Source organism: Meriones unguiculatus, chromosome 10, assembly GCF_030254825.1.
Source record: "Meriones unguiculatus strain TT.TT164.6M chromosome 10, Bangor_MerUng_6.1, whole genome shotgun sequence".
NCBI classification, from domain to species: domain Eukaryota; kingdom Metazoa; phylum Chordata; class Mammalia; order Rodentia; family Muridae; genus Meriones; species Meriones unguiculatus.
In genome coordinates this window covers 119,541,235-119,566,649 of record NC_083358.1, presented here as the reverse complement: position 1 = coordinate 119,566,649, position 25,415 = coordinate 119,541,235, and positions in this window count along the sequence as shown.

Below are 25,415 nucleotides of genomic sequence, written 5' to 3'. Positions count from 1 at the left end.
AATGATGTCCCATTAGTCATGTCATCATTTTTTCAACTGCTAAAAACAAAACAAAACAAAAGCTTCCTCCACCTGTAAAAATAGAATGAATATATTCTGTATATTTTAATATCATGTCTTAGTCAAAGGAATCTACCACCCAAACTCTTGACTGACACCCCTTTATCCTGTGGTTGAAAATGATGCTATGACTCCGTCCTGTAAGAGCCTGAGATTTAATAAGACAGTTGTAGGTCTACAAGGCAACACTGAGTATGTGCACATCCTTTGCCCCCCCCAAAGCAATGGCACCTAATGGGGCATTCAGCAGAGTTTAAAATTCCTGTCAATCTCAAGGTTTCAAATGTCCCAGGAAGAATCCTCCAGTACAAAATGGTTCTCTTTTTTGCTCTTCTCTGTATTTACATTGTTGCTCTTCTCTGTATTATGGGAGGGTCTCTTTCTTGTATGTGCTGCCCATTATAATGAAGAAGCTGTGCCCATGTCCAACGCACTGACAAGAGCCTTACATTTCACTTTGCTTGTGTTAATTCTTTATGGGCCTAATGGATGCACCAATGGTAATGCCAATACTTCTCTGTTTATGTTGAGTTTATTATGATATGGTGAGAGAGAAGATTGAGAGTTGGATTTTCTCAAGAGTTACATTCTTTCCCCATTTTTAGCTAAGCAGAGACAAGCCAAACATGCCTGTGGGCAATATGCTAATTTGGCACCAGTAATCTCACTTTAGAAAGTCAGCTAGTTGTAGTAAACTTAATTTTGGCAAATTATAGAAAATGCTGGAACAAAATTTCATAGTGTTGATAAAGAGTAACTCTTCGTTGTTCCTATGAAGATGAGGAGTATGCATAAAAGCCACTGGTTTCCAAAGCATGAACTAGCTCAGCAGAAGCAGCCCACGCTGCCTGCACTCACTTTCATGAAAGCTCACCACTGAGCCACTAGAATTGCATCAAGTTCAAACAAAATTTCAAGGCCAATTTCTCCCAAAAACACACAAAAGCCTTTCACTTTGACATTGTAGTTCAGGTAGTCAGACAAGAATAAGACGTGTTCCTAGTTTTAAGAAATTGCAATTATTTAACATTTAGGAGGTAAAGATAGGAGAATTCTAAGTTTGAGGCCAGCATGGAATACATAGACTGAGACCCTGTCACCAAAACAGGTAACAGACACTACACTATTTCAAGGTGTGTATAATGATATGTGAGAAGCTCACCTTTTTTTTTTTATCACTGTGGTGAATAACTAGAGTTTTTCTATAAGGTAATTTATGGTATATACTGTAGCAAAATTGCCATTTCTTTATTCAAAAACGGTGCTTCCTGATTGAAGTTACAGCTCCATTTTCATGAGCTAAAATAAGCTCAGAAAATGGGAGAGAATGTGTGTAATCTTTGTTGTAGGTTTTAGTCAGTAGATCTGGAACCTGCCTTGTAATATAGATTTAAACAATGTTTTAGATGGCATCTTAATTAGGGTACTATTGCTGTGACAGAACATCATGACAGAAAGCAACCCGAGGAAGAAAGGGTTTATTTCATTGTGTAGCACAGGATCTGCCATGCAGAAAAGGCAGGGTAGGAACTCAAGGTAGCAACCCGGAGGCAGGAACTGGAGCAGAGACTAAGAAAGTATTACTTTCTGGCTTGCTCGGTTGCTTCCTTAAACTACCCAGGACCACCTGCTCAGAGGTGAACTGGCCACAACAGGCTAGGCTTTGTCTATCAACCATCAATCAAGAAAATGCTTTACCGACTTGCATACTGCTTAATTCTGCAGTGGCATATTCTTTTATTTATTATTAATGATTTTTATTACAGTTTATTCACTTTGTATCCCAGCTGTAGTCCCTTCTCTCATCTCCTCCCAGTCTCACCCTTCCTCCCTCTTTTTCCCCTACACCCCTTCTCTAGTACTCCTCCCCTTCCATCTGACCCTAGCCTATCAGGTCTCATCAGGACTGGCTGCATTGTTTTCCTCTGTGGCCTGGCAAGGCTGCTCCCCACAGGGGGAGGTGATCAGAGAGCCCACCACTGAGTTCATGTCAGAGACAGCCTCTGCTCCCCTTACTAGAGTACCTACTTGAGACATGGGCAGATGAGCAGGGGTTCTAGGTCCTATCCATGCATGGTTCTTGGGTGGTTCAATATACAGAAATTTATCAATGTAATCCACTATATAAACAAACTGAAGAAGAAAAACCGAATGATCATCTCCTTAAATGCTGAAAAAGCATTTGACAAAATCCAACACTAGTTCATGTTTAAAGTCTTAGAGAGATCAGCGATACAAGGCACATACCTAAACACAATAAAGGCAATATATAGCAAGCCTATAGCCAACATCAAACAATTCAGAGAGAAACTTAAAGCAATCCCACTGAAATCTGAAATCAGGTACAAGGCAAGGCTGCCCACTCTTTATCGCTTCACATAATACGTGAAGTCCTAGCTAGAGCAATAAGACAACTATAGAAGATCAAGGGGATACAAATTGGAAAAGAAGAGGTCAAAGTATCGCTTTTCTCAGATGATATGATAGTATACATGAGTGACCCAAAAAATTCTACCAGAGAACTCCTTCAGCTGGTAAACACCTTCAGCAAGTGGCTGGATATAAAATTAACTAAAAAAAAAAAAAAAAAATAGTAGCCCTCCTGTATACAAAAGACAAAAGGGCTGAGAAAGAAAATAGGGAAACATCACCCTTCACAATAGCCACAAATAACATAAAGTACCTTTGTGTGACTCTAACCAAGCAAGTGAAAAAGACCTGTTTGAAAATAACTTCAAGTCTTGAAGAGAGAAATTGAAGAAGCTATCAGAAGATGGAAAGGTCTCCCGTGCTCATGGCTCAGCATGATTAGCATAGTGAAATGGCCATCCTACCGAAAGCAATCACAGATCCAGCGCAATCCCCGCATTTTCTTGATTAGGATTCCTTTTCCTCAGGTGACCCCACTTTCTGTCAAGCTGACATAAAAACTATCAGCACAGATGACGGCACATCTGCACCAGTCCTGGAAAACTGTGACAAAGTAGCTTTTTCTGAAGGTCCTTTCTGTCAAAATAGTTTGATTATACTATGTCTTTCAGTTTTTAATTATAAATATACTCACCTTATTTTTGCTTTTATGACCCTTGGCCTCTGATAGCCTTAGTTTGATGTAGGCATTTGACAGAAGCACTCCACATATAATATATTTGGAAGAGCTGTGAATTCAACTGATGTTGTAACTATGTTACTTATATAATAAACTGAGTTTAATGTGCCAGCAACATTGATCATATTGCTATAAAAATTATAAAAATTAGCACTATATTGAAAGGGGGAAGAGGTTTTAGTGAATTTGGTCTCAGTCTTCATCTGGTGACTTAAAGAGCTGTTCTTATTAATTCTTTTTATAAATACTTCTCAGTTCCCAGAATAGTATATCTTATACCAAAGTTTTAATAGTCATCACTACTGATAATGATTTAGCAATCATTTCACCCTCAAATGGTAACTTTAATAGAAACATTGTTACAACTCACCACAGACTGTGCAGTTGATTCATGGGTACTACTTGCTTGCACTGGATTCTTAGAATCCTGTTTCACATTGGTAAGAAGTTCAATATTTCAATCAAGCTCAAAACCACAGACAGATGTTGAGGTCTTCCGAGGTCTGCTATCGTGGATACCTCTCTCTGTCAGCATTATGCCAGGCATGTTCCAACTGAAAAACAGAAACCACAACAGGGATTTAGAGCAGGAAGAAACTGTGTCTTAGCTTCTTTTCCTGTTTCTGCAATTAGACACCCTGACAAAAACAGTTAAAGTACATTCCATAAGGGCAGGGGTCAAGGCATCAGGAGCTTGAAGCAGCTGGTCGCATTATGTTTATAGTCAGAAGAACAGAGAAATGGCTGCATGCTCACCGATTCCTTGTCCAGGAAAAGATGTCACCCACAACTAAGATGCTCCTTCCAACTTTTATGAACATTCCTCTGCAGGCATGCCCAAAAGCTTTTCTCTCAGGTGACTCTAAAGTCCTTCAGGTGGACAATTAACTCTAATCATCACAATCTTATATAACTCATGACTAGGTGTAAGCATTCCTTGGGCAGATATTCAGGGTTGTATATGAAAACAGGCTAAGTATAAAGCAAAGAGTGAGTCGGTGAGCAGTGTTCCTGTGGTTTCTCCATCAAGGTTCCACACAAGGTTCTGTCTGATTTGCCCCAATGAGGAACTATAACCCTGAAGCTGAAGCAAGTCTTTTCCTTCCTAGGTTGCTTTTGGTCACTGTGTTTTGTCACAACAAAAAGGCAAGTAGAACGTGACCTGGCAGCTGTAATGTGTTGATTTCAGTGGCAAAGGAAGATCTCCAGGTCTGTTCAGGATGCTATAACACAAAGTCACAGACTGCACAGATTATAAACAACACACACTGATTACTGATAGCTCTAGAGGATGGTGCCACCCAGAGTAGACTCAGACTTCCCACGTCAATTAATTCTTACCCTCTAGGTGTCCCCACAGGCCAATCCAGGGTAGACAATGTTGGCAAGGAAAGGCTGACCATCACACATGGATTTCAGGAGACACAAACATTCAGACCATCGCAGAAAACATTTGTAAAGCTAAAAAATGCCATTTTGTAGAAGTTTTTTTTTAAAAAGAAATTAAAACTAATAACCATTTTTTATCTTTAGTTGTTTGAATTGTTTTATCAAGGCTGCATCAAAAATATGCTTCTGAAAGGCCATTGAGTAGAGATGAATCTATTTTATGTTCAGCATAATATAAAAAGTTCAACATTGAACTTTTACCATTACTAGTTTTTGTGGTGTTGATATGGACACATTTGATAGAGCAGAACACATCATATATAAAATCATGTTTGAGTTCAATAAAGAAATACAGAGAAAATTATCCTTGTAATTGGGTGGTATAAACATGTAAATATAACTATATTAAGCAGATTGTAATAGCTTCCCACATGAAGCAACAGCTGCTGACAGCATCAGAATTTAAAAGCATTTGATTAACACAACTGACTATAAAAGTCCACTGATTAAACTTAGGTTAAACACAGAAACAAAACAAAACAAAACAACTAAGCCTAACCAAGGTGCCCACTTGCGAGGTAGTGTGCACTTCCCTTGTTCTTATGTATTCAGACTTTAGAAAAGTTCCAGCATTCGGGAGAGTTACATTATAAATCAGCCTACTAGTCCCATGTCGGCACTGAATGATTCTTCCATTAAGAAATGATTTGTTGGAAATCTTTTATCAAGATATTCGTGTGTTGGATGCCAGAAGACTCCAAGTTTTGCAACAACTACAAAGGCAAACTGATTCCTACAAAGTCAGGGAGATGAGAAAATTAAGTGGTGAAGAACTCAAACAGTGAAAGATTCAGTGTTGAAATTCTGTAACTGACTTGTAGGAACAGCCTTTTGATCAGGCCTCGTTTTGGGTAATTGGATTATATCATGTACTGGAATGGAATGAAAGTCCTATGACTTTATAGCATCTCTTTGGCAACACATTAGAATTACGAGCAGAGAATTTATTTTTATTAGTTTTGCCCTGTAAAATGTTTGGTGGCAAAGAGAATCTCGAGGTTGAGGCAAAGAGACATATCTCTACGGCATCTGATCTTGTGTGAGCACATTTCCTGAGGGCTAGGGCTGGCAGCTCATTCACTTTGTGGTGTTTACTCTGTGTTGATTACAAGTAGGTGCATTTTGTCAAAGATAACATTATACATTACAGGAAAGAGTAAAAGAAGACGTTCATTTTAAATATTATTACAAATATTGATTTGAAGACTATTTGAAGAATTAAAAAGACAGCATTAAGAAAAGTAAGGATTCGTGGAAATAATACATCATAGACACAATATTACAGGACATTTTCAGGGAACCAGTATTAGGGAGAGATGCTATATATTATTTTTTGTGTTAAGACATTACGATAATATAATTTTTATATTTTTCTTTAATCTATGAAACTGTCAATTATTTTATTTTATAGATAAAAGTAATTTTACAAAAAATTTCTGGCAAAAATACTTATAAGTCGACCAATTTAAATCACTTGCCAATTTGTTGAAAGTTTCTTTTCCTTTTCTCTCTTTGTCACTTAGATTGGCCTTAAACTCAGGTACAGCTCATAGATATTTCATTTCTTTTTTTATTTTTATTTATTTATTTACTATTTTTCTTTATTAATTGCACTTTATTCACATTGTATCCCCCCTGTGGTTCTCTCCCTCCTCCCATCCCAATCCCTCCCTTCCTCCACCCTCTGCATGCATGCCCCTCCCCAAGTCCACTGATAGGGGAGGACTTCTTTTCCTTCCTTCTGATCTTAGTCAATTAGGTCTCATCAGGAGTGGCTGCATTGTCTTCTTCTGTGGCCCTCAGGGGGAGGTAATTAAAGAGCAGGCCAATCAGTTCATGTCAGAGACAGTCCCTGTTCCTATTACAATGGAACCCACTTGGATACTGAACTGCCATGGGCTACATCTGTGCAGGGGTCTTAGGTTATCTCCATGCATAGTCCTTGGTTGGAATATCAGTCTCAGGAAAGACCTGTGCTCAAATTTTTTGGTTCTGTTGCTCTCCTTGTGGAGCTCCTGTCCTCTCCAGATCTTACTGTTTCCCACTTCTTTCCTAAGATTCCCTGCACTCTGCCCAAAGGTTGCCCATAAGTCTCAGCATCTACATTGATAGTCTGCAGGGCAGAGCTTTTCAGAGGTCCTCTGTGTCAGGCTCCTGACTTGTTCCCTCTTTTCTCCTTCTTCTAATGTCCAGCCTCTTTGCCTTTCTGGATAGGAATTGAGCATTTTAGCAAGAGTCCTCCCTCTTGATTAGTTTCTTTAGGTGTACAGATTTTAGTAGGTTTATCCTATATTATATGTCTATATGAGTGAGTATATACCGTGTGCATCTTTCTGCTTCTGGGATAGTTCACTCAGGATGATCTTTTCCAGATCCCACCATTTACCTGCAAATTTCATGATTTCCTTGTTTTTTTATTGCTGAGTAATATTCCATTGTGTAGATATACCACAATTTGTGCATTCATTCCTCCACTGAGGGGCATCTGGGCTGTTTCCAGTTTCTGGCATTTTATTTCAATTGAATTGTTTGAACCCATTTATAAACTCAGATAAGAAGTCAGTCCAGAGGACAGAATGTAGCCAAAGCTGGTTTTGAACTCCTGATTTTCTTGCCTTCACCTTCCGGGCGCTGAGGTTGAGGGCAGCATTTAATGAAGACTTGAAATATATGATTTTAATCAATGGCAAAGTCCCCTTTTGTTCTCAGGACTGTCCAGGCTTGGGATCTTAGCATGCTAGGTTGTCATTATAAGATTCTACCTCATTTTCAGAACCTCATTTTCTCTCAGTTCTGGAAAGAATGGCAATCCTACATTGGAGGAAGAGTATGGCCTGCTTCTCATGCAGCCTCTATTTCTAGCTTTCTAATACCACAAATACTATGGCAGGCTACCCCAAGTCTTGAGATGGTAGAGACAGGGAGGCCCGTCATTCTGGTGCATCTCATTAAGGCATTAATACCATCAGGAGAGCTTCATCCCCATGATCACATGTCATCCATATTATCTCTGATAAGCCTCAACAAATACCATCACATGGAGTCCCAGCTTCAAAGGACAAAACTCCATTCATTACACTTCTACACCTAGGAATCCTATTGTAGAATAGGAAGAGACAACTGGTCCAGTCCATGGAGCTTCATATACACAGCTGCTATGTGTCCTTAAACACTAACATCCAGGTTCTTAACATACAGATGAAAATGCATATTTCCCTATAATCTTTCCTTTCTAGACAAACCTCTGCCCCTTTCTCTTTGTCTCTGAGGGCTCTCTACTCTCTGAGCCACTTCTCCATTCCCTTGTTCCCTTTTGAGAACACAGCTCCTGCTTTCCATCTTTCGAGGAAGGCTGGGATTCTGTGAGGCTGCCCTGAGGACATTTTTCTGGGCTCCCCACTTTACCATCGTTCGTAATTCTCCTTCAGGTGGCTCATCACTGTTGGTTATCTGCGAGGCTTACAACAGGCTAGGGATGCCATCCAGCCTAAAATAACTGGAGGCTTTTGTTCCTTCCCAGTCCTCCTGGCCCTTGCCTAACACAATGAGCAGTGGATTCCTTTCTATGAGTTCATCACCATCTAAGGACTGGTCACATCCTCTCCAGATTCTGCCTTCCAGAGTCAACTTCCTCGTTTTGGTAAAGAGCTAGCTCTTCAGTGATGCCACACTATTTACATGAGCGTGCTTTAAATTTTGTTTCTCATCTTCTACAAGATGCTTCTGGACCCCTCTACCAAACAACTGGCACTTGCAATCAGATGCCTTGGTTTCAAGATTATTGTGGCTAATACAAGTTTTAAAATAACAATAATAATTCGGATGACTTCATTATTTACTGCATCCACTCTTGTTAAGTAATGAAAGCCAGTGGCTCCATGGGGGAAGGCAATGACAAGAGCTCTGGGAAGACAAACCTTAGTTATTACCTCAAAATGTCCTGCCAAAAATGCAGGAATTTTAAGGCTTAAAACAGGCTTTATAAATTATTTATTAGATCCACTCTTTTATAGACGCTCTATGAAAGGTTGAGACCCAAATAGAGTAAATGCTTGCTCTTAAGATGACATGCAGCAGCGGACCACAACAAAAATTCACCTCCTTCAAGCCAGAGTTCTTTCTAGTGATTGACAGCTGCTTTTCCATTTATTCAGTTGTTCTAAATTACTCTCAAAGTGTGTCTTTGAGAGCAGGAGACTATGTTCTGACTATGGGAGAATCTTCTGCATGACAGGATTCTCTTGTCTCCTGCGTGTGTGTGTGTGTGTGTGTGTGTGTGTGTGTGTGTGTGGTGCATACATGTGGCAGAGGATAAATTCAAGTGTTCTCCAGGTGCCATTCATTCTTTTTCCTTTTTTTTTTTTTTGACAGTCTCCCAGTCTCCAGAACTTGCCAAGTCAGCTGGGCTGGCTGGGCTCCACAGATCTACCTCACTCTATTACAAGTGTGCACGCGGTGCCTGGCTCCCCCCTGTGTTTCTGAGAGCTGTGCATGGGCACTGCTGCCCGTGTGGCGGGCACTGTCCTGCCCGAGCCCTTCCCCAGGCCATGGCACTGAAACCTTGGCTATTCTCCCCTCCGTGTGGTGCTGTGGTGTGCCCTTGTCCCAAGCACATGCATTTATCCTGCTCTACCAAGGCTCCTCTTCTGGACCCTGAATTTCATTGTGAGCTTGTAGTCAATCCCCAGAGCCTCGGAGTGTCATGGAATGGAATCGCTTTAATAATTCATACAGCTGAGGGGAAGGAAAATGAGTTGAGCTGTACAAAATGAAACCATTTCCAATTAGTGTATAATCTAAACCTTAACTGCTTATTAAAAACATTGTTTTTTCCTCATGAAGTTGGATAAGTTTCATCCCCAAGATTTTCAAGTTCAACTTTTTATAAAGGTACAGGATGACTTCGGAGCCACATCCTCTCTAGCACTAACACCCGGATGTTAACCTGTCCTGCACACCTCTGTGTCTTGGCAGAACTACAGGCACTCGCATCAGCACTTTGGGAAAAGCTGTCCTAGAACTACCTTACAGCAGGACCAACACTGAACCTGTAAACAACAACAAAATCAAGTTTAGCGGGTTTTTTTCAGACATTAATTTTTTTTCTATGTGACATTTTCAATCAACTCTTGCCTTAATTAGGCTGGTGTTTACTGAATATCATTAATTCCTTTCTTCTTTGTGATTCCTCTCTGAGAGAAGCCAAAGAGCAGCATGCAGCCACACCTCACCTCAAGAAACTCAGGTGCAAGACAGCAGACACTCCTGAAGCATCTCCCCGATGCTTAGAGCTCCCAGAGCAGCCTGTTGATTCCAGTCTGAACAAATGCTTTACCTCCCTGCTCTCAGCATTGGTTGACACTCAGCCCGTCAGGCCTCAATTCGCAGAAACTCACACCAACAGCTCCCCCCAGGCACACCGTTCCATTTCCACAACCTTTTAGCCCAACAAGGCAAAATAAATCAACAGATCTACCAAGAATACTGTTATAATTTCAGGGTCCAGGCGATTTAATATAACAGGAGTATAAAATGAGGACTACGAGAAAATGTGATGCAAAAGTGCGATGATTTATATAATTATTTTCTGCCATGCTTCATCTCAGACATGCAGGATTTACAATGGCGACTTGCCTTACAAAACAACGACGTGTTGTATGTAAACCAGCGTGCAAGCATGCCAGCTCTGTTTAGCAACTAGCCAAGCGCTGGTAAAGCCTCCAGGTCCTCAGCCCACCCACCAACTAGCGGGGGAAGTGCATGGAGTTCTTGCCACTGCGTCAAACAGAATTTTATTTTCTAAACAGACCTCACCAAGTGGGGTCTTCAAGTATTCAACACACAAGTTTTAGTCTGTAGGTATCTATTTTGAGAAGTCATCTGTTCTCTGGCTCTGGCTCTGCGTGTCTCTCCATTGCTTTCTAACCCCCTTCCCGCCGGCATTTTCTCTCTCACTCTCCCTCTGCAAGTTTTGTGGGTTCTTTCTTAACACAATGAAGTAAACTAGAAAAATAGTAGCACTAGCCACCCCTTACTTGTACAGTTCTTTCCCGAACTTTTACCTGTTTATTTTTCATGTGATGGTGATTATAGCCCTCTGGGGAAAGGAAGGCTTCTGAGGAAACCTGAGCCTTCAGTATGCAAATAATGAAGACAAGCCCACACAGCTTATTGATGACCAGGCCTAGAACAACTATGATGGTTTTCTAACTTCCAGGTTTTTTCCTACCTTTCCATTAAAGAGCAGTAGTTTGTATCTTTGGGTGTGATCCCTGCCCTGGAACTGTAGGATTAAATCAATCATTAGACATTTGATCTTTTGTCTCAAGGAAACAGGATTTTAGGTTTTTCAGCTGCATGTTTTAGCATCTTGCCTGGCATGGCATGAACGTTCTCAAACTGGGCAAGGGTAAAAATTAAATCACTCTCTCCCTGCAAGAAACCTCTTTCCTGGGTCTTCCTCAAGACAACCTGGCTTGCCAAGTTGGCTCTTAACCAGTAGCAAGCTCCAGGGAAAAGCCCCAGTGTGGACCAGCAGTAATTCCCTGAGTGGGTTGTTTCCACCAGTGACAGGGATGCAATACTGACCTTGCCTCCTTGGAGGCCCATGCCTCTGACTTATATCTTAGCCCTTCTGGGCTTCTTTACTCCTTCTGAGCTCCTGTACACAGGTCCCTGCCTGCTCCAAGTCTTCCTGCCATCAAAGCACTAATTTTACTGCAGAAGCTTCTCCTTTAGTTGGGATCCAGGAACCCTGCTTGGCAGATCCTTCCACTGCACCAAGCTCTTCTGTTGGATCATGGTGAGCAGACAGATACCGAAGGGGCCTTCACTAGGTAATAAAGGTGGCAAACTTCCAAGATGGACCTGTTGTCCCTCCCATCACTCCCATCCCTGCCAAAGACCTGGCTGCTTGAAAAAAAAAATGTGGGGTTTTAGTCTCCTACCAGCAAGCCAGATGGACTGGCTCAACAAGTTCAAGGCTTGATCAGCACTCAGTACAGAACAGTTTTTTGGGCCAATCAGCGATCTTATCTCTCTTCAGAGGACAAACTCTAAGTTGAGGGAGAAAAACTTTTCAGAAACTAAATGAGAGAGAGAGAGAGAGAGAGAGAGAGAGAGAGAGAGAGAGAGAGAAGTATTGGATATTTGGTCTCTCCAGTCCCCCTCTTCTTTTTTTCTGTCTGCTGAGTTTGTGTTTCCTCATCCCCAATAAAACCCTCTCTTCAGCTGTTGAGTCTGTCTGTTCTGGCTGCACTGTTTGAGATTTCTCCACTATTTGTTGTGCTAAGGATTTTTTATGTCTTTTAATTCTAAAGAATTAAAACTGGTGGAGAAAGTGAATTCAATCAAGAAAGACCTCAAGACCCCTACACTGCATCAGTATTACAGCAAACTGGGCTCCATTCTCCTTTCAATCAGTCTCCAATGGGACTAATCGCACCATCTCATCCTTTCCCATCCCCACCTTCTAAGGCAAGTACAGCCTGTTTTCAGTTCATCTCATAAGAAAAAGAATGCAGGTTTGGGCAATTTTCAGGAGTAATATAATGATTTTGATAGATGATTATGTGTATCGTCTGTACTTACAGGAAATAAAGCTCTTTTCTGTATTCTCTGCACCGGATCTCTTCCAGGTCCAGGCAGGGCCACCTCATGTGGACAATAAAGGTCTTTACTTGGGTGTCATCTCTTCTTTCTTTTCCACCCCAGACATGGCACCTTGGTATGCAGAGAATTTTAAGATGAAGGAAAATAAAACTGCCAAATGCAAGACAACATCTCAAAATAGAGGGAGGTCCCCTGGGAAGAAAGACAGCTCACCAGGAGGCTTGCTCCTCACTGGGCTATCGGGACCACAGAGTCCACCTCTTCCTTCCCAGGCACCAGAACGTGAGCAATGTCACCGCACTCTTCTGATTTAGGCTCATGGCCGACTAGTGGGAACAGACATTCTCTGGGTTGACTGACCTAGAACAGGAGCACTTGTGATCACCAGTAGGAGGTGCTCTTGACACCAGGCCTATCACTATTACCTCTTGGAAGGAGGGGGAGACTCAGTAAGCTCCCAAACCCTCCTCTCCTTTCCGAGGTCACTTCAGTGATAAGCAGTTCCTGGGAGTTAAGGGAGATTCAGCTGGCGCAGTGGCTCAAACCTTGCCCAGGGACCCATCGGAGGTGTAGTCCTCATGAATATGGCTGGCTGCGGTGGAATGGGTGGAATGCTTTATTATAATAGTTTGCCTGGCTGTGGTGAAATGCTTTATCATAATAGTTTGCCTGTTCCTAAGTTGCCCAAGGGGCTTTCCAGTAGCGCCACTGCCCTTATTCCTGTATATAAAGCCAATAAATGTACTGGTTTAGCCAAGCCAGACTTAGACTGAAATCTTCTTTGCAAAACTGTTGCCTTCTCTGTCTGAGGTGAATAGATTTTTTTTTTCCTTTCATCTTCCCAGGAAGAGTCCATGACACAGCACAGGCCCAGAGCAAAGGACTCAAGAGAGCATGGTCTCCAACCTCTGAGACGATGAGCAAAACTAATCTTTTTTTCTTGTAAGTGGATTTCCTTAGATGGTCTGTGGCAGCCCCTACTACCCCTGTGGAAGGTGGGAGTAGAATGAGAGGATATTACACACCACGGGAGCTATGATGATGGCAACTTGGTGATCTTATTATCGCAAATAGAGGTACCAGCGAGACGCTGGAGACGTGGAGATGGATGTAGACAGGAGAGATAAGAGCACCAGGTAGGGGTCCTGACTAGCTCAGGAAGCCAAGACTTCCCTGCACCCCTAGGAACTAAAGGAGAAGCCTGAGCTAGTTAGTATCCTATAGAAGAGACGGGATGACAGGTTTCCTGGAAGTCTCTTGAATTGTTATCCTGTGGCTTACAGTTCCAGCCTGGCTGGCTGTGCTCTGTGGGAAGTAGTCTTTGCTTTAAACACTAGCTGTGCGAAGGGCCTCAGCACTAACTCAGAATTATTGTTGGGATTCAAATGGTGAACAAAGCAAGGAGGCTTTGAGACAGGGATGGGGCCTGGAGCACAACAGCAAGCATTAGAGAGTGGCGCGGTGGGCGGAGAGGAGGGGCCATCTGTGTACAGCCCACAGGGGAGCTGCTCTTTGCAGATGCTTTGGTGTCCTCTGTAGCATAGACTAAGTGTATAAGGGATGGGTGGAACTGCTAAGTGAGTTGATTTTAGTGGAAACTACATGACAACAAAGGCGTTTCAGTGCAGCAGAGTTGAGTGCATTCTGAACCTATGAAGAGAAGGGATCCTTAGTGGCCATCCTGATGAAGATTCCAGCTAGAGGCTGGGGCCAAGGAACCCTGCCCATTTCCTCTCTAGTCAAGGATGACCAGGCTCAGTGTATCCATTTTGTCTGACTCACCAAGAACCATCTCTTTGCCATCTACAGGGAGAGTCAAAATTCCCCATCCCTTCTGCCAAGTTCTGCCAGAGGGCGGTTAGGCATCGTGGTCTTCTTTTTCCTCTTAGTCTGCCGTGATTTTCCTTTGGTGCCTGGCTGAAAGCATGGCTAATCTGGCTGACTGATAATGATGACAGTTAATGCCGGAGTAACCAAACAGAGGAAAGGAGTGAAAAAGAGGTGAGTGATTAATGAAAAGCAGAGCACTGGCATCCTGCAATGAACTCAGGGCGGAAATAACAAAGTTCAGGATACGGGACTGTCAGGAGGCCTTCCTTATTGCTCCAGATAAGTTAAAACAGCTTGCAATAGTTCAGAACATCACTTCAAATTCTCATCAAAGTAAGGAGACCACCTTCTCAGGCTGAACCTTGCAAATACCATTGGCCAGTGGGTTTTCCCGCCATGGCCTCCACTAAAACCCAGAGATGATTTTAACAGCTGTTCTCACAAAAATGGTTTCAACACTAGAGGACTGGAAAAGCTAGAGCTGAAAAATGGAATATATATTCTCTTTAGACTACAAGGAAATGACTAGAAGCCCCGTAATGAATGCCACAGCTTACTAGAAAGGCAGGTTTAAAGAATAAGGAAACACACGTAAGAGCTCAAATTGAAAACAGGTGCTATGGCCATCTCAGGGAGACATAGAAAGTCAGAACTGGAGGGTCCCCAGGGGTACTGCATCCAGTTCCCACACTTGCTGTTTCAGGAAACCCGGGTCACCAGGAGTGAAGCGACTTTTCAGTGCCACCGCGGTTAGTGTCAGATTAATCTCCTAATTCAACAGTTAGTCTTTTCTGACCTGAATATTTCTGGTCAAAGTTAATGTAAGAAATCTCTGCTCCATTTTGAATGTTCAGTAATCACACCCAGCCAGTCTCTGGGCTGTCTCACCCTCTAACACCTCGTTTGAGCTGTTTTAGCTTCTGAGGAACAGGGTCTCACATGGCTCTAAGCCCTGGAGCCCTCCTGGCCTGCTCTTCTTCATCTCAGCCTTCTCCTCCTGCAGCCACATTCGTATTCAGCTTGGGTGTTGACGTCTGTTCTAGTGAATCAGTGGCCTCTTACCTACACCATTTTCGCTTCTTGTGCTTCCTCTGTATTACGGAACCTAAGTATCAGGAAGAATCATTGTGTTATTTACTAATTCCAAAACTGCTAACATTGCAAGTGGCAAATGTAGTCTTTTTGACTAACAGTCTCCGTCTTTCAACAGACCTCCCTTGTTTTCATGAAGCGTGGCCATTACTGACTAATATGAGTGATTAGAGCTTCCTACCTCCTTACTGTTTCAGAAATAAACTACACACACACACATACACACACACTCACACACACACACACACACTCACACTCACACACCCCTTCTGCACATATGTATATTAGGCTCTGTGGTCTCGGTAGTTCCTCTACAACCATATATCAAAGTCCAGCAAAAAAAATAAATAAATAAAAATAAATAAATAAATAGAAGACACAGACTCTGGTCATTCCAGTTCTTGTGTGCTGTTCACGTCTCTGAGTTTCTGAATATGCGACGTATCATTTTGTGAGCTCTTGAACTTTCCACGTGGCTGTGTCTTACAAGGAAGCTTTCAGTTCCTCTTCAGCTTACAACTGCATGGACACTTTTCTTCCATGTCCTTCTCAACATCGACCTACAACATTCTCAATATCATTCTTTCAATGCCATCCTGCCCAAATGATGGTGGCACAGAGGTACACTAAGGAGACTGCTGTACACACAGGCAAATGGTCTCCAAGACCCGTGTCCCCAAGCTGATGGCAATTCACTGAATCTATCAGCCACTGAATCCATTTGTCACTTAATATTGGAGTACCTCTAATGTCCTGGATATTTTGTAGGGGTAGTTCTGCAGTCTGTTTGCTGGAGAGAGTAGTTTCTGTGTCTGCTCATGGCTTTACATGCAGAACATTTTTCCTTTGCACAGCTTACAAGTAGAAATGGACTCTGTTTCCATTTCCTGGCTGAATATCAGCTCACTTCTTTGGCTCCCTGGCTCCCTGAAGAACTAAAGCAAACTTCAAACCCTACAGTGCCTTCTTGACTGTAGTCTAACCAGTGGCTCTGGTCCTGTTCTGTGTCCCACAGAAACTGTTTGACTTATTTTTCACCCAATGATGGCGATATTAACACCTTACTCCATTTTTCCGATTTGAGTCACAAAAAATTAGCCTAGTTAGTGGGGCGTTTACCTTCCGGTTTTCCTCCTAATTTTACCAGAAACTCTTTGCTCTTAATGAGTTATTCTGGGTATTTAATCAAAACTCTCTAGGGCTGGAGAGATGGCTTAGCAGCTAAGAGCCTTTGCTGCTCTTTCCCACGGACTGGAGTTTGGTCCTTAGTATTCATGTTGGGCAGCTTACACTCACCAGATCTAGAAATCCAGTGCCCACTTCTGGCTTCTGTGGGCACCTGCACACATGTGGCATGCACCCACACAAACATACCTACACATAAACAAAATAAAAACAAATTTTAAGAAAAACCTCCCCTTTTTAGATTTTTGTCTCACTTCCTATCTACCAATGACACTGGTGATAATGTCAGTAATCCCCAGCATCAATTCAGCAATGACTGCATGCTACACCCTGCTGAGTGCCCTGTGGGTGGCATCAACTCAGGCCTTGCAAGGACCCTGTGGAGGAGAGAGTACTGCCATCTTCATGTCGTAAAGTGATGAAGAGAGTTATGCTCACTGAGGATCCATTTGTTTAAACACCCTCCAGTGTTGCAGTGAGAATGTTGGTTTCTTAGAAAACACAGAAATGTTATGTGAATATGCTTTTGTTTTAGTTCTAGGCATGGGACTAATGGTGCTGTTTCATATTGTCCAGAGCAGCTAGATTTTATGATTTGCCCTGCTTCAGCAGGGGTGTGACTTTGCCAGCTGTGGGTAGTTTACGTTAGGGATTCTGGGGACTCTTCAGAGGGTATATAAGCACTTGGGCCCTTCGGGGCAGGGTCTGCTACTGGTGTTGCTCATTGCTGCTTGGCGGCTCTCGCTGCTGCCATTGTGGTCGCCAGTTGCCAGATTACTGGTTGCCGGTTGGAGATTTCCTGACAATGAAAATCAAACTTGCCCCTAGGACCTAGGCACCCCTACTCAGTAGAAATGAATCTAACAATATCAATGTCCCCTTTCCCCTCGAACCTTCTTTCTCTCTGACGTAGTGTTGGGAGGAGGGTTGGAAGGGCTAAGAATGGTGTAGGGAGATAGGAAAAAGAACCCAATAATAGCCAAAAGGTCCAGTTACAGGGTGACTTTTCAGACCTCAAACCAAAATGCTAGTTTAAACCATCTTTCCCTACTCACTACTCCCACCAAATAATCTTCCCCCTAGACACACATCGTTCGGGCTGGTGGATGGCTTAGTGTGTAAAGATGTGTGCTGTGCCGTGCAAGCCCAGGGATCCAAGTCTGATCTCCCATTTAAAGGCAGAAGGTAAAAACTGGTTGTACAAAGTTGTCTTCTGACCTCTACATGTGTACACATGAAACCCCAACACACTGCATACACACACATGCCACACCCCTCAAGACAATTTTCTGCTTTCCTTAGAAATCTCATCATTGCCTTTCTTTTTAGTTCTTAATAAACTTGTACTCACACACACCATGAAAAATCTACTTTCACGATGCCTACAGTCTGAGTATTTACTCATGTTTAACTTTAAAATTTAGTGAGTAAGGCAGAATGTAAAAAATCATGTTTCTAACACTGAAGCTACACTAGAACTCTAGCTTAAGCCACACCACGGAGCTGCTTATCCAGTTACTATATTAGGAAATTATGAGTCTATCAATTACGTACAAATCCTGCAGCCAGGAATGGAGCACCAGGCACTGTCACCCAAGTTGGGAAGCAGTCAGGGCCCCCATCTCCACTTCACATGGGGTTCCTAGGGACTGATAACCCGCCCCTGTCATAATGGGTGAGCAGAAGAGATGAACCAGTTAAGAGCTGCAGAAATAGCTCAGCAGTTTAGCGGGATTGCTGCTCTCCAGGAGGCCGTGGGTGCGGTTCCCAGCGTGGAATAGCCGCTTGCAACTGTTTCTAACTACACTTGCAGGGGGGCTGCTGCCGTCTTCTGGCCTCCTCCAGGACCAGGCACACTCATGGCACACACACATGTATGCATACATACATGTGAAATAAAAATAAGTTAATCTTTAAAAAAGAGCTGTTTCCAGCTTCTGGCTATTACAAATAAAGCTGCTACAAACATGGTTGAGCAAATGTCTTTGTTGTGTACTTGAGCCTCTTTTGGATATATGCCCAGGAGTGGTATGGCTGGATCTTGGGGAAGCGCTATTCCTAGTTGTCTGAGAAAGCGCCAGATTGATTTCCAGAGTGGTTGTATAAGTTTACACTCCCACCAGCAGTGCCCCTCAACTGAAGAATGGATGCAGAAACTGTGGTACATCTATACAATGGAATATTACTCGGCAATGAAAAATAAGGAAATCATGAAATTTGCAGGTAAATGGTGGGAACTAGAAAGGATCATCCTGAGTGAGTTGTCCCAGAAGCAAAAAGACGCACACAGTATATACTCACTCATATAGACATACAACATAGAATAAACCCACTAAAATCTGTCCATCTAAAGAAACTAATCAAGAGAGAGGACCCTGACTAAAATGCTTAATCCCCATCCTGAAAGGCAAAGAGGAAGGACACCAGAAGAAGAAGAAAACAGGAAACAAGTTAGGAACCTGCCACGGAGGGCCTCTGAAAGCCTCTGCCCTGCAGACTATCAAAGCAGACGCTGAGACTTATGGCCAACTGTTGGGCAGAGTTCATGGAATCTTATGAAAGAAGTGGGAAATAGTAAGATCTGGAGAGGACAGAAACTCCACAAGGAGAGCAACAGAACCAGAAAATTTGAACGCAGGGAACTTCCCAGAGACTCATACTCCAACCAAGTACCAGGCATGGAGATAACCTAGAACCCCTGCACAGATGTAGCCCATGGCAGTTCAGTGTCCAAGTGGGTTACATAGTAATGGGAAGAGGGACTGCCTCTGACACGATCTGATTGGCCTGCTCTTTGATCACCTCCCCCTGATGGGGGAGCAGCCTTACCAGGCCACAGAAGATGACAATGCAGCCACTCCTGATGAGATCTGATAGACTAGGATCAGAAGGAAGGAGAGGAGGATCTCCCCTATCAGTGGACTTGGGGAGGGGCATGTGTGAAGAAGGGGGAGGAAAGGTGGGATTGGGAGGGGCAGAGGCAGGGGCGGATACAAAATGAATAAAGTGTAATTAATAAAATTTAATAATAATAGTAATAAAATAATCAAAGAATATAACAAAAAAATACAAGCCAATTAAACAAAAACAAACAAACAAACAAACAAACAAAAAAAATGACACCTTAAAAATTAGACCAAAGAGGCCAACCTTTATTCATCTGATTTTGTCCGGATTTCTCTAGGCTTCTAACTTTGCCCTGGTGAGACAAGTATAATACTGTAGTCTCCAAAATGACGCCCGACAGGCACCACGAAGACGCAGAGAGGAAGCTTCCGTAAGCGCGTGGATTGCTGCTTACTTCAACTTCGAGCTAAAAGGCAGAGGAGAGTAAGCGTGCAGCCCTCCAGACCCCGGTACAGAAGATGAACCTTCCAACACCTCAACCACGGAGGAGGAGGAGGGATAAATGCTGCAGCCAAGTGCGCTCCCCCCAGGCGTAAATGGTTAAGAAAGCCCACGCATAGTTAGTATCTGACAGTCGGTGTCCTCATCCTGTCTCCCATGTGCCACCACAGGCCCCCAAAGCGCTCCAGAAATATCACCGTCAGCAGCGCCTGCTGCATTCCTACCCTGTGAACACTGTTCCCGGGGCCCTGAGCGGGAAGGGTGCAGCTGCGTGATTTCTCCCTCCTGCTGAGATGCTGCGGTTCAGTTTGATGGAACAGCAGTCCTGGGTGGACTTCCTCTTAGCATGTAGTTCAGAAGCTAATTAGAGCCATGTACTCTGCTGGATGGATTTTCATCATTTTATACTGGCCTACCAGTGTTCCTCAGATTCTTCCATTTACAGTTGCCGAACGCGCATGTGTCCTTTCTCTTGCCCTTTTTCACACTTAGACTGAAAGCGTAACCAACTCCATTCAAAACCGCAGAAAGGAACAATGTGGTTTTGTGCTTCGTAGCAGCAGCTGCTCTGTTTGTACGGGACAGCTTTGCTATGGGTTCAGGAGCGAGTCTCCTTCCGCAGCACCCATCTCCTCTCCGCTAGTTCTGACAGTCTCGGCAAAGCTCATCCTCTCCCCATGGATTTCCACATCACCAAGAAAAGAAGAGGAGCCTTTGGTCTCAGTTAAGGGGGGAAATGCTTGCTTCTGGAGAAAGAGCAGGGAGTAAGTGAACGCTGGTGAGATAATGTACTCAGGCACATTGCCCAGCCTCTCCATGCTGTGCACAAAGGGACCCAGGGGAAAAAGGAAACTTCAGTCCCAGAGACTCTGCGTGATGGCTACAAAGAGTCACAAAGGTGGTGAGTAAATGCTGGTTTTCCACCCAGCATTAACCAGGCACAGTTCACAGCGCCGGGCCCTCCAGCTAATTCAGAACCTTGAAAGGCCCAACATGGGGTTTATAATTTTGCTTATCACTCACAGCTAGTCCTGAAATGGTCTTAGCCCACCTGGGCTGAAGAAATTAGGGAGATCTTTGTCATTTAGTAGAGATTTGCATTCCACATGGACTAGGGGGAGGGAGGGAGGAAAGGAGACTGTCACCATAGTCAATCACTGAACTAAAATGTTCTGTTTCATTAGCTAGTTAATAAGACACTGTTCTACTAAAAGCTTTAGCATTTGTATTCAGGAGCTGCTAGCCATGTGATCCATTGATTCAGAGTCATTGTCCAACTACTTAAACATATCAAATTAATTCTTTAAAAAAAAAGATTCTGGAAATTGAACCCAAAATCTTGTGCATGCCAGGCAAGTACTCTCCCTCTGAGATACACCCTGTAGATCTTTCATTGCCTTTTAATGACTGAGTTGACAGGAGGGGACTTTTTGATACACAGGGTCTTAGGGACGAGTACAAGAAAATGGTAGTGAGAATGTAAGCGGTCATTACATTCCTGGCGCTTAAAGAAGCTTTATTTTGAAGCAGCGCCGCAATGAGGATAGAGCGACGTAACAGTGAATTACATACACAATTTATTGAAGCAGAAAACAACTGTAGGACTGTAGGTGTTATATTCATTATGCACTTGCTTTGGTTGGTATGTGAAGAATCTCTACAGGCTCAGTTGAGTCCCAGGGGATGGTGCTGTTAGGGAGATCACTGTGGGCACATTTTTGAGGGTTACAGTCTAGTCCTACTTCCAGTCCTGCTTGCTGCTCTTTGAAAGGCTGAGCTATGGAGAACAGTTCCATATTAGAACCCTGCTACCATGGATGGAGTTGGGGAACATTTCTGTAGCCACCTTCCCTGCCATAACAAACTGAAAACCTCCAAAACCATGAGCCTAAATAAATCTTCCTCTGCCTTAAGTGTCTTCTTTCGAGTATTGTGTCACAGTGAGTGATAAAGTTAGCGATATAACATTCATAGAATTATTAAACATTTTAATTGAGCTAGCCATATGTAAATTCAAATGTATCATTGTTTTTAAACTTTGCAGTCCACTTTCCTTTTGAACAGTTTTCATAGGCATGCAACTGTAGAGTGCAATTGCCCTCAATAGCACACTCTACAAAGACACTGCTGTCATAACCTAGATGTGAAACTCCCTGGCTTTCTTGTGAGGAAAAACATAAATTGCAAAGGTGGCCAAGAACACAGAATGACTTTGCTTCTTCCTAACATTGAAAGGGTTTATAATTTGGTTTCTTTTCACATCGCACAAATATTTTACTAACATTTAAAGGTCCCACAAGAAGTTAGTTACCAAGTTTTAGATATTTTTGAGGTGATATATATATATATATATTTTTTCAGCTTGTCCTAAGGAATAAATTAGAGGGCTTAGCTGAGTGGATAGGGCAGAGCAAGCACAATAAACTATCACTTATTTTACCAGTGACATGCTACTCAATCTGCCAAATGGTGCTCAGATTAGCAAACAAGAAAAGGATTCTTAAGATAAAATAGAAAAAAGCAAAGAACCCTTCTGAAGGACTCCCACTGTTTATTAGATGTTTTCACATAAAAAAAAATTGCAGCCTAGTCCTGAGGGTCTTTCTGGGATGCCTTGGTGAAAACAGCAAAAGTGGGACAATGGAACCATTGGAGAACTTAGATAAAAAAGAAAAGGCAAAGAGGAAGGAGATGCAGAGTTGGAGCCACATATGAGAGACAGTTGTCACATGCAATAGAGACAGGTGCTAGGCAAGGAGGAGCTTAAAGGAAGAACAGCCCTTCACGTAGGACACAGGAACGTCCATGAGCCAGGAAACAAAGACACAAAAGTAAATGGCTCATACCCACGCAGCGCACACGTCCTGAGGAATATTCCCCAGGAGCGCACACTTATTTAGCAGCTTAGTTCTGAGCGTTACTACGGAGCTTGAATGTCACATAATAGCAGCAACAAAGCATAAGCTGACAACAGTGTTAGTATCCTCTTCAAGGAGTTAGCCATAGAGCCAGTTTTACTGTGTCTCATTTTCTGTAGTTATTAGAATCTAAGTCAGTGGTAACATCTGTAATCTGGATACCAGAAGGAGAGAAACTGGTTAAATAATAATTCAAAGTTATAAAAAAATAAAAAGTATTAAGTCAAGAACAATCAAATACCCAGGCTTTTTTTTTTTTTCTAAAGACAACAGCAACTAAGAGTAGGAAAGCATCCAATGTATTTGCATATTCATTCATTTGAAAAGATGGATGAGATTGGGCAAGCTATTTAACATCACTCCCTCCTGTTTTTGATCATGTTCTAGTCATATAATGAACACCCAGGTGCTGTCAGGTAGATAAGAAAGCAATGGCAGGTTCCCAGGTAGATGGGACTCATGCCCGCTGGGTATTGGGCTGAACTGAAAAGGCAACAGGAAGCTGTGGAATCAAGAGCCTAGAGTTCTGTTCTTAGATATCCCACCGGCGTTAGGGGCTGTGAAAGGGTCACTTCACCCTTGAAGTCTCTAAGACCAAGACTTCCTGACATATTAAACCACAAGATCAAAATAAATGAGTTTTCAGGTCTCTTCCCTCCAATTAGTCTGTGGCGTCAGATGTTCCTTTTCTTTCCTGTGTTACTCTTTTTGAAAATCTTTCTTTACTATCTTCATTTCTCTGTAGAAGAGAGGAAAGAAACACATAGGGCTGAGGAAATCTGTAGAACATGGTTCCTGGAGTTGTTAGGGGTTTTTCAAGAAACTAGGCGGAGTCACTCTTCCATACGCCAATGAAAGAGACAATCAAATAGGGAAGAGCAGGAAAGAATTATCCACTGTTGCCACATTGTGAAGAGAAGCAAATAAATAAGCATAGTGACCCTCATGTCCTAACCCGAGGCAGGTTGAACAGAGGGTTGGAGCTATGTATCCCTAAACTGCCCTGGTCAAGGCGTGGTCCCACCTTCACCCATTCACCATGGTCTCAGCCTGTCCTGCAAGGTGATCTAACTTGTAGGGACTCTATAGAACCTCTTCCTTCGAGATAAGTTCCTCCTTTGGCTGGCACCAGAATCCAGCTTTATTCTTCTCTTGGCATGGAATTCTTGGGAGCCATTTCATATTCTTTTAAAAAATAATTAATTAATTTTTAAATAAATTACAGTTTATTCACTTTTTATCCCAGCTGTTGCCCCCCGCCCCCGTCATCCTCTCCCAATCCCATCCTCCCTCCTTCTTCTTCTCCTATGCCGCTCCCCCAGTCCACTGATAAGGGAGGTCCTCCCTCCCTGTCCTTCTGAACCTAGTCTATCAGGTCTCATCAGGACTGGCTACTTTGTCTTCCTCTGTTGCCTGGTAAGGCTGCACACCCCTCATGTGGAGGTGATCAAAGAGCCAGCCCCTGAGTTCATGTCCTAGACAGTCCCTGTTCCCATTGCTAAGGAACCCTCTTGGACACTGAGTGCCATGGGCGACATCTCTGCAGGGGTTCTAGGTTATCTCCATGCATTGTCCTTGTTTGGAGTATTAGGCTCAGAAAAGATTTTTTGGTTCTGTTGCTCTCCTTGTGGAGCTTCTGTCCCTTCCAGGTCTTTCTATCTCCCCCTTCTTTCATAAGATTCCTTGCACTCTGCCAAAAATTTCTATTTCTTGAGGACAATTGTTCAAATAGTTTTCAAACAAAAATTGTAGCTTGTTTCTACAGTTCTGGGAGCCAAGGGCAGAAACACAAGTGCCTTGCTTTAGAATATCTTCCTTTTGATAAGAGGATGACTGTTTTTATTCCGTGTGAGCGTTCCTGTGTTCCTCCCCATTCACGTGTTGAGACCTTGTCACCAAAGAGATGGTTTTTTTAGATGGGGCTATACACTATGAGAGCAGAACCCTTGAGTGGGGTTAATGATCCCCTTATTTGTTTATTTATTTATTTACTCACTATTTATTTAATCATTTTACAGCTTGATCCTAGTCCCTCCCTCCTGGCCCCTCCCTCCATTTCCCCCCTCTTTCATCTCAGAGAAGGGGAGACCCCGAATGGGTACAACCCCACCCTGACACTTCAAGTTGCAGCAGGATTAACTCATCTTTTCCTACTGGGGCCTGGCAAAGGCAATACAGCTAGGGAAAAGGGATCCAGAGGCAGGCAACCGAGTTGGAAACAGCCCCTAATCCCATTGTTAGGGAGCCCACATGTTAACCACACTGCACATCTGCTACATCTGGGTGGCGAGTCTAGGTCCAGCCCATGCATAGTCTCTGTGAACCCCCATGGGACCAGGTTACTCTGTAGGTCTTGTGGCATCCTTGACCCCTCCAGCTCTCTCTACCCTTCCTCCCAGTCTTCCACAGAACTCCCGAGCCTATTTGCCTGTGGGTCTCTTCATCTGTTTTTATCAGCTGCTCCTGTCTGCAAGCATAAACAGAGTATCATTAATAGTATCAGGGGTTGGCTCTCTCCCATGGGGTGGGTCTCAAGTTGGACTAGTCATTGTTTTGCCATTTCCTTAACCTCTGCTCCATCTTTCTTTATACTTACACTTCTTGTAGGCAAGATAAATACTGAGGTGAATGCTTTATGGGTGGGATGGTGTCTCTCTACCTCCACTGGAAATCCCATCTGACTACAAGAGATGGCAACTTCAGACTCTTTAATCCACCTGCTACTAGAAGTCTCAGTTGGGGTCATCACCATAGACTCTCAGGAGCCTCCACACACACCCACAGACACCTGATTTTTTACAAAGAGGCCAACA